The sequence below is a fragment of the Chiroxiphia lanceolata genome, chromosome 2 (assembly GCF_009829145.1).
Source record: "Chiroxiphia lanceolata isolate bChiLan1 chromosome 2, bChiLan1.pri, whole genome shotgun sequence".
Taxonomy (NCBI): Eukaryota; Metazoa; Chordata; class Aves; order Passeriformes; family Pipridae; genus Chiroxiphia; species Chiroxiphia lanceolata.
This window is the reverse complement of record NC_045638.1, coordinates 112937699-112946136: the sequence shown is the minus strand read 5'-3', so window position 1 is coordinate 112946136 and position 8438 is coordinate 112937699.

Below are 8438 nucleotides of genomic sequence, written 5' to 3'. Positions count from 1 at the left end.
TGCTGCAGTTCAGAACAGCCTGAGGTGTAATTTCCTCACAAAAACCCCACCTGTGTTGTCCTTTAAAGATTGGTAAACAGTGCTGTACAAAGCTACTGCCAGTTTTCCTGCCTGAATTAACATCTTAGAATCATAAAGCAAAGACATAAATATCCACCAATGGGACACATAATATTAATGAAATTATTACTGTCATAGTGAGGTTCTTCATAGGCTCATCGGGAGAGGCAGCACTCCATGAATGCTCTCTTGCTTGTTATTTGTCGTGAAGTTGATGTATTTCAGGATCACTTAAGTTGTCCTTTCCAAAACAAGTTGCCAGGTACATCAATATAACCATACTTGGTTATAATTTTTTTTCACACTGTATATTGATTACAAGCTTTTTCAATTTATGTACAGTGGATTTTTGACAAAATTTCTTCACGGTTTCTTCCATGTGTTCATAGGAAAATTAATATTTTCCTATTATGTTGCAGAAATGGTATCTGAAGGAGGTGACTGATGTTTGTGTCAGACATTTTGCAATGTATATCCAGTCTTTAAGGGTTGATCTTTCACACACACAAATACACAGGCAGACACTTGTGATTTTTTTCTTGAACAACATTTAATTTTTTTAAATAATAATTAACTCTAATGCTGAAACCTGAGAATATTTCTTTTTAAAAGTGACACTTTCCCCCAAAAATTTATGATCTAAAACGATTAAACGGCTTGAGCTCTGTTTTCCTTCTTTTCCATTCTTCTCTTATTTCCTTTTTATTGCTCAATCTAAGGGCAACAATTTTAAAATATTTATGTAATCTTACGTTATTGGGTTTAGGATGAGGTTTTTTATTGGCTATTGACAAAAATGACAAGTAGTAAGATTAAAGAAGTGGAAGAACAGTAAGAAACAAAACAAGTCACCTCTTCCAGACACCATTTCTGCAGCAGCGTGAGTCCCAGTGTCCACAGCTGAGACCTTGGAAAGCACTTGGCCCATTGTTGTGAGTAGAAGGGCAGAAATTTGGACTTTGTTTTGGAGACCTCCATCATCCTTGTGCACTCCCATTTTGTCCTCTATAAAAAGGAATCAAGTAGCTGACTGTCCTCAAGTAGCACTCCAGACCCTTTAGTATTATAAGAAGCTTGGAAAAGATCTTTTGCTTAAGTTTTTCAACTTCTTCATTCCAAATAAGAATTTGTGATGCAGAAACTATAGATGATTTTTTCTGTAGGGGACTCGTATGGGTAGATATAACTTAGCATCTAATGTTCAAAACATCAAAGAGGAAGCCAGAAATTTGTAGAGATGAGGACCACACTCCCAAGAATGAAACAGGGAGATGCAGATGATGTGTTAAAATTGGAACTTCACAAGGACAAACTGCAGAGCAGAGTCCCTCTGTTTGCTGCAGAGACCACGAATTCCTCACAGCATTGTGTCCTGTGTGGGCTCATGCGAGGGAAATGGGTCCCCCAAGGCCTCTCAGGTCAGACAGATGGCAAAAGGAAGGGATTTTCTGGTTGATTGCTTCTTAATTTCCTCTCTGTTGTTTCAGACCCAATGCCTGTAGATCCAGGCATGCAGAGCCTCTACTGTTCCACTCCTCCGGACACACTTTGCTTTTCTCCTTGAGGAGATGATCAGAGAGCATGCTGAGAGGTGCCACCCCCAACCATCTTAGACTTTAAAAAACTCTGCAATATCACCTCATGTTTCTCCCATTTGTTCAAGGTGGAATGGAACATAAATCATAATGCGTCTTTCTTTCCTTAACCCATTGTAGTTATTTCCAAGCATCACAGGTGGGCCTGCTCAGCTTTGTGAGATCTTTTTGTGGAGGGGTTAGTTATAAATCTTATACCACCTGGCAAGAGAAATTAGTGGAGTCTAAAAATGATCCAGGGCAGTCTGAATGTAGACTCAGTATTACCAGACTCCTGACATTGATGGTATCTAGAATAAAGACTCATTATTCAGATCCTTTTTCACAGTTGTTTGATTTGTAGTCTTATCCACATTTAAGTGCTCTTATGACCCCCAAATTCATAAAATGTTCACAGTCAAAATTAGTCTTTGTGAAATTATTCCATCCACAGTTGGGATGATTCCAGGCAAACAAGCAGTGTAGTCACACATTTGAAAATTATTCTGATTCATTCTTTCTCTTTTTTAGATACCTCTTTTTAAACCCTTCTTTTCATTGTGTTGAATTAAATTGTTGTGCTGGTTTAAAAGTTAACCAGCAGGGGAAATGAACTCAACTCAAAAGAGAGATTACAAGTCAGAATAACAATTTAATAAAATAATACAATAAACACGACTACACAGACAAGCAATTGGTCTCAACCCACAAAACCCAAATGTACAACTCAGCACCCTGGGGCACAAAGCGGTGCTTCCTGGGCCCCCCTCCCAAGTCCAAAGTAAAGGAAGAGGGGAAAAAACCTGCTGATGGGAGAGCTGCTGCAGTCCGGTCAAAAGTGGTGACTGCAGCCCAGCTGAGGGTGGTGGTCTCAGTCCGGTTGAGAGCGGTGAGCTGCAGTCCTCCTCTGGATCCCACGAGTGGTGGAAAGGTTCTGAAACTCCAGGTTTATATATTCTCCAGCTCAGGCAGGAATGCTTAGTCCCTCCCTCAGAGCAGGGAATTCCATAAAAGGATGCTCAGTCCTTCCCTCAGAGTGGGGAATTCCATAAAAGGGTGTGAGGGTGCTCAGTTAGGGAATTCCACAAAAGGGCATGAGGACAGGAGCATGGGGGGGGGGGATACCTCGCAGGCCTCTACTGACAACAGTTTCTGGGAAATGGCGTGGAGGGCTATAGAATACACAGTTTTGGGCTGCACCCATCCAGTGATGAATTGGTCCCAGTTGTTCTAACTAGGACAATTGTGCACACCATACTAATTGCATGGTGCATAAAATGATGTGAGTGAAGCCAAGGTTCTATTCCCAGTTGGTGCTGTTGTCACCTTGAACAAGGATCTTCTCCTTGTTTCCTTTGTGTCCACAATTCCCACAGTTTTCCCTTGAAATGTTGACCTGAAATTTGTCTGGAACTTTGCTCCTATTGTAAGTAGGAGTGATTTCCAAACTTCTTTATGCTAATGTTTTAGTATATGAATAATGGAGGTCTTCATTATTCCCCTTTTTATGTTCTGAAAGAAACATATTTGTTGGCCATTCGTTGAAGCCCCCAGTATAGGATTTGATCAAGGCACTTGGACACACAGTACCAGCCTTGTTTTTGGCAATGCTAGAACAGACATGGTGTGGTGTGTCTTCACTGTAGAGTTAACTTGGTTAAAATTATTGTTTTCCATAACTGGAACACTTTTTCCTATGGTCAGGCTTAAAATTTTCCCACTTGCAGGACAGATTGCTATTGCAATTATTTTATAATTGGATTAAAGCACATAGATGCTTTCTAGTGCACTTTTGGGCAGGGAAGTAGAGTGAGATTGAAGTTCATTGAAACATTTATTCTAACAACAGTGAAATGCTTTTTTCCTCCTTTAAATCTTACATGTTTAAGACAAGCCATTGTCAAACACTCTCTTCCTTCACAAAGCAAGGTCTCCTAAAGCAAACACAGCACTGGCTATTTTAGTTGAAAGTGTATTCATGGTGATTTCCTGTCTCAGATACTGTGAATCACTGTGGTTTTTTTTAATTTATAGAGTCTCCAAGTAAAAGTAAATGGGAGGCCATGGCCTAAGAAGTGGATTATATCAGGCTATACAGCTGCAGACAGCCTATCATGGAATGTGGGAACTTGATCTGGAATATTAATTTTCCTTTTGATCAGTAAGAACATTTGAACAAGTCCAGTCAAAATGAGATTCTGTGAAGGGGTGATTGTGTTTTCAGCAGTGAGACTTGCACCAGAGGTAGTCTAAAAGATCATGGTTTTCAGACTGAAGACAAATAAACTACCAGAAATGTAAATATGACTATAGAGGGGCAGAACTACAACTGACACAAATCTATATAACTTTATTGATTTTTTTCCCCCTAGCTGAGGAAGTGGACCACTATATTTAACATCCATTAGTGGTGTATTTAAACAAAACTAAATAAAAGATCAGAAGTGTGATTACAGTTTCTAAAATTTCAGACCCCTCAGCACTTTCTAATTTTTATGCATTTGAGGCACCTCTGTTTTATTGACACCATTCTTGTGGTATTTTAATACACTTCAGAGTACTGTTGAAGAAGAAGACAGCTGCCTTTTCAAAGTATTCTAAAAAATCAAAGCAGATGTAAGGCTCCATTACAAGCAGCATCCCTGCTGCGTAACCCAAAGGTGCAGATTTCTCAGATGTATTATGATATATGTTAACACTCAAATGCTTTCTGGTCTTTTTTAAGCTAATTAAAGTTCATGTGTCTGCACAGCAAAGGCTGACAGCAAAGCTTAGATAGACCTGTCTCTTTGGATCAGCTTAAGTGTTGAACTTTTTGTGCTCTTACCCAGAACATGTACACCTGCACTGCCACAGTCAAACTGGATTCAATATTAGCACTTTGCTTTTCCGTTACAGTTGAACTACAGTTTTGAAACTTATCCATAAATTTAGCTACCAAACCCATACTTAGCCACACAAATAAAGGTGAGCTGATGTCCAGGATGGGAAGAGATGGCTGAAAATCAGATTGGTTTTACATATACTTTACAATCTATGAGTTTTTATATTAGCATTTTGATGTAACTTAATCAATCAATGCTTAGCATATATGGAATTAGTATACTTCTAGACATAACCAGAAGGGTGAGTTACAGTTCTTCCAAGTCGGTCCCATGTTTCCTTTCAGAGGAGAATATCAGGAGAAAGGATCTGGATGCAACCTATGAAAAAGCCGATTTTTCTAATCTCTAGGAAGAGACTTTGTGGACTGAAAAATCTTCAAAAGAAAAAAAACCTACGAAGTACTGGTTTGTTGGCTTAAGGAGTGGCAAAAATGAAAAGGGAGCAGAATGAATGCTGATAATGGACACACTGAAGAGCAAGAAAGGAGAATTATTTGATAGCTGGAGCGGTGATTTAGCTCTAGGGACATCCAAGGATGAAAAAACTATGGGCAGAAAAAACTGCATTGGAAAAGAAACCATGCACAGAACGAAGAAACCTAAACTAATAAGATAGGTTTGCTCTAAGTAAAAAGATAGGACTGGCAAAGAAATTGAGGTAGATCACAGTAAAAGAAGATTTTATTTTATTCCCACTATATTCATGTATTTCTTGTACTGTGTATGGCAGTGACTAGTCTTTGGAACCTTTGCAGCCCTTGCATCACTTTGTGTCAAATATTATGGGCTTCCAAACAGGACTGAAAACTTAGACTGCCAGCAGATCTTGTTTGAGGAAAAAATATGCTTAAATAAGAGGGTGGATCTGGGATTCAGCAGAGGTCCTAAAGCTTCTGACAGATGGAATTTCAGCTACAGTTTCCAAATCTCTCAGCAGCTGAGGATTTATGTTCATAAAGTGATGTAGAAAATGGAGGTGGTGCTGTAGGAGACTTGGGGACACACAAGCCCAGAGGATGATCGTCAGCTTCAGAATGTGCACTCAGCCATGTAACCCATCAGAAAGTTATATAGTGGTGCTCAGATATGAGTATCAGGGCAAGACTAGTTCATTTCTGTGTGATGTTTGGCTTTTATTTTTTTCTGCTTATTAATAACCTATTTGTACTTTCATGAGTTACTTAAATGCTGTCAAATGACTGTCAATAAAATCTCCCCACAGTTCTGTATTTTTGTATAAAATACATACAAATTCTTAAAGTGCCACTTGGTAGATGCTGTGCATTGCAAAAGACCCTAAAGCTCAGCCAGTGTAGTTCACTCCAGCAAAGGTCCCATTATTTGTCCTGGTTTCTTCAGAGACTCATTGTAGGTTTCAGGCTATAATTTAGTGGCATATTCATCTTCTCCATTGCATAAATACTTTTCTTTATTCTTATGCAATTAATATGTAGCTTAATAATTTTAATTTAATTTGTGAAGCTTAAAATTAATTACTGTGTGTCATTTATTTTTGCACTATCACACTTTCCTTCAAGTAAGTGTTTAGATTTAGGAAATGGCAATATACAACATTTATGTAAAAGCAATGAGCACATATTGATATATGACAGACAAACCACTAAAATTATAACCACAAGTATTGTCATTTATTGCTAGTTCTTTATGAGATTTCTCATTTTCCTCTTCCTCTGGAGGGGAATTCTCTGTAAATACTTCTCTGCTTGGAGAATTTGACCCTCATGGCACAATAAATGCCTAGAATAAATTCCTGCCTGAATTCTGATGCATTAGTAACGTTATTTGCAGTAGTTATCTTGAAATTGCATTGCTTTACTTGTGAGAATCTACCCATGGGGGTGAAAAATTCCAATACAGCTGAAGTAATTTTGGAAGTACATCTCCTTGGGAGATTGTAGTGTGGCGGGTACTTTACATGTTAAAGAAGGATGTACGCTCTTCTGAGGTGGTGATCAAAAAGAGTTTATTTCAAATTTGGAGCTTCCCTTTATACCCTGATATCACGTGACCTTCTAACCAATAGGGTTATCCATTTAGACGCATGCTCCTTTGGGTTTCTCAGCCCTGGCACGTCCTCCGTGCCTTGGACACATCTCCAAAATCACCCCCCTCTCCATTATTTAAGAAGGTCACAAAAACAGTGTAATAACAACAGCGCAAACAATCAGAACAGTACATTGTAATCTACCAAAGCTTGCAATGACCCAGCACATTGTTTGCTTGGTTTCTTATACCTCTATGGTAAACTTTATAAAGCTTTCTTATATTCCTAAAGGGTAGTGCAACTTGGAGAAATAACTTTATTAACTTATGGGCCTTAGCCTAACCGTGTATAAACTTATAACCTTTATTAATCTGAGGGTTTTTAATAACTGGGGAGTTCAACTTTATTTAAGAAACAGGATAAACTTAGCAAAACTAAATTCTCTTAAAGTGACCTTGTGGCGGAGGTAATGTTATTTTGTGAGGTGTTTTGTGGTTTAATATTTGTCCAGTCAAACAGCTCTCTTTATTCATTCACTCTTTTCATTCATTTTCATTCATCGGCGGTCGCCACTCATTCATCTCACACACACTCATAGATTTTTTACAGACTGCTTTTTACCACATTGCCTTTCATATTTACTCTTTTCAGTGCTGTCACAATTTAAAAAATTGATAACATACATAGCTTTTTACAGATGTTCTTGCGGGCTACACAGATTCTCCTCCTTTTTTGTTGTTCATTGAACATGTGTTTCAATGTGTGATGTGCTTTTTCAATAATTGCCTGTCTTATGGGTTAGTGTGGAATGCTTGTGACGTGAGAATTTTCCTATTTGATAGGAAGTGGTGCCGATTTATTATTAGTGTTAATCTGCTTTGGGGTACCAAGGGTTGCGAAGCAACTAAGCTAGTGTGTTTTACACTTTTGGTGTTTTGTTCAGCGGATGCTGTGGCAGTTATGTTTTGTGGATGTGTATCTCAGTTTCTGTCAGTCATTGGCCCTGGCATGTTAGCATGTGATTTTGTGTGTATTATATATAAATCAAACCTTCTATGAATCACAAGAAACCAAACAGAACGCATTTCAAACAACAGGTGAGGGTTAACAATATCTCAAAGAAACTAACTTTTAAGACAGGGGATTAACCTTATAGTATAACAGGCATAGTTACAACATTAAAGGGTTGTTCAGAAAATTTTCCCAAGGCAATATGAATGGCAGTCAGTTCCAGAACCTGTACAGAAGTTTGGCTCACGGTCTGTAGTTCTCATTCCCACTGTTCTGTGGCAGGATTTACTCAAGTCATTGCAGCCTTTCATGTTTTTTCCAGATGCATGTGTGAAGGCTCTGAGGCCTTTTACTGGTTTATTTTTGCATCTGGTAGTGGCCTTTGAAGGCAAATTACTGATTTCTGCCCACAATCTGTGTTTAGGGAGATGGATTGAAATATTACCACTAAAGCTTGCTAAGGCAGCTTGCAGTCCTGCGTCCTCAGCCAACATCCAATTCAAATTGTCCTTCGTAGCTGGGATGAAGATGATGGTAGGATCCCTTCCGTCCAGTTCCTGCAGTCGTCCTCTGCCTTTAATGACAAGCTTAGCAAACACTTCGTTAATGGGCCACACAGTCTTAGGTGGTGTGTGGGGCAGAAAGAGCCACTCCAGAATTAGCAGCGGGTCTTTCTCAGTTTGATCCCACTGAAACAAGACTGAAATGGCTGGTACCTGCTGGGAACTAAGGCTAGGCAGATTTGCAGTTCAGGATTTCTCCTTGTGCCCTGCCTATTCTCTATTGCCTTGGCACAAATGTCTAACACCTGCTTTGCCTCTGCTGTCAAAGACTTGTTAGACATTAGGCTGGAGTCCCCCTTTAGCAGCACAGAGGGTGTAGGTCCTCTGTGGTTATGCTTAA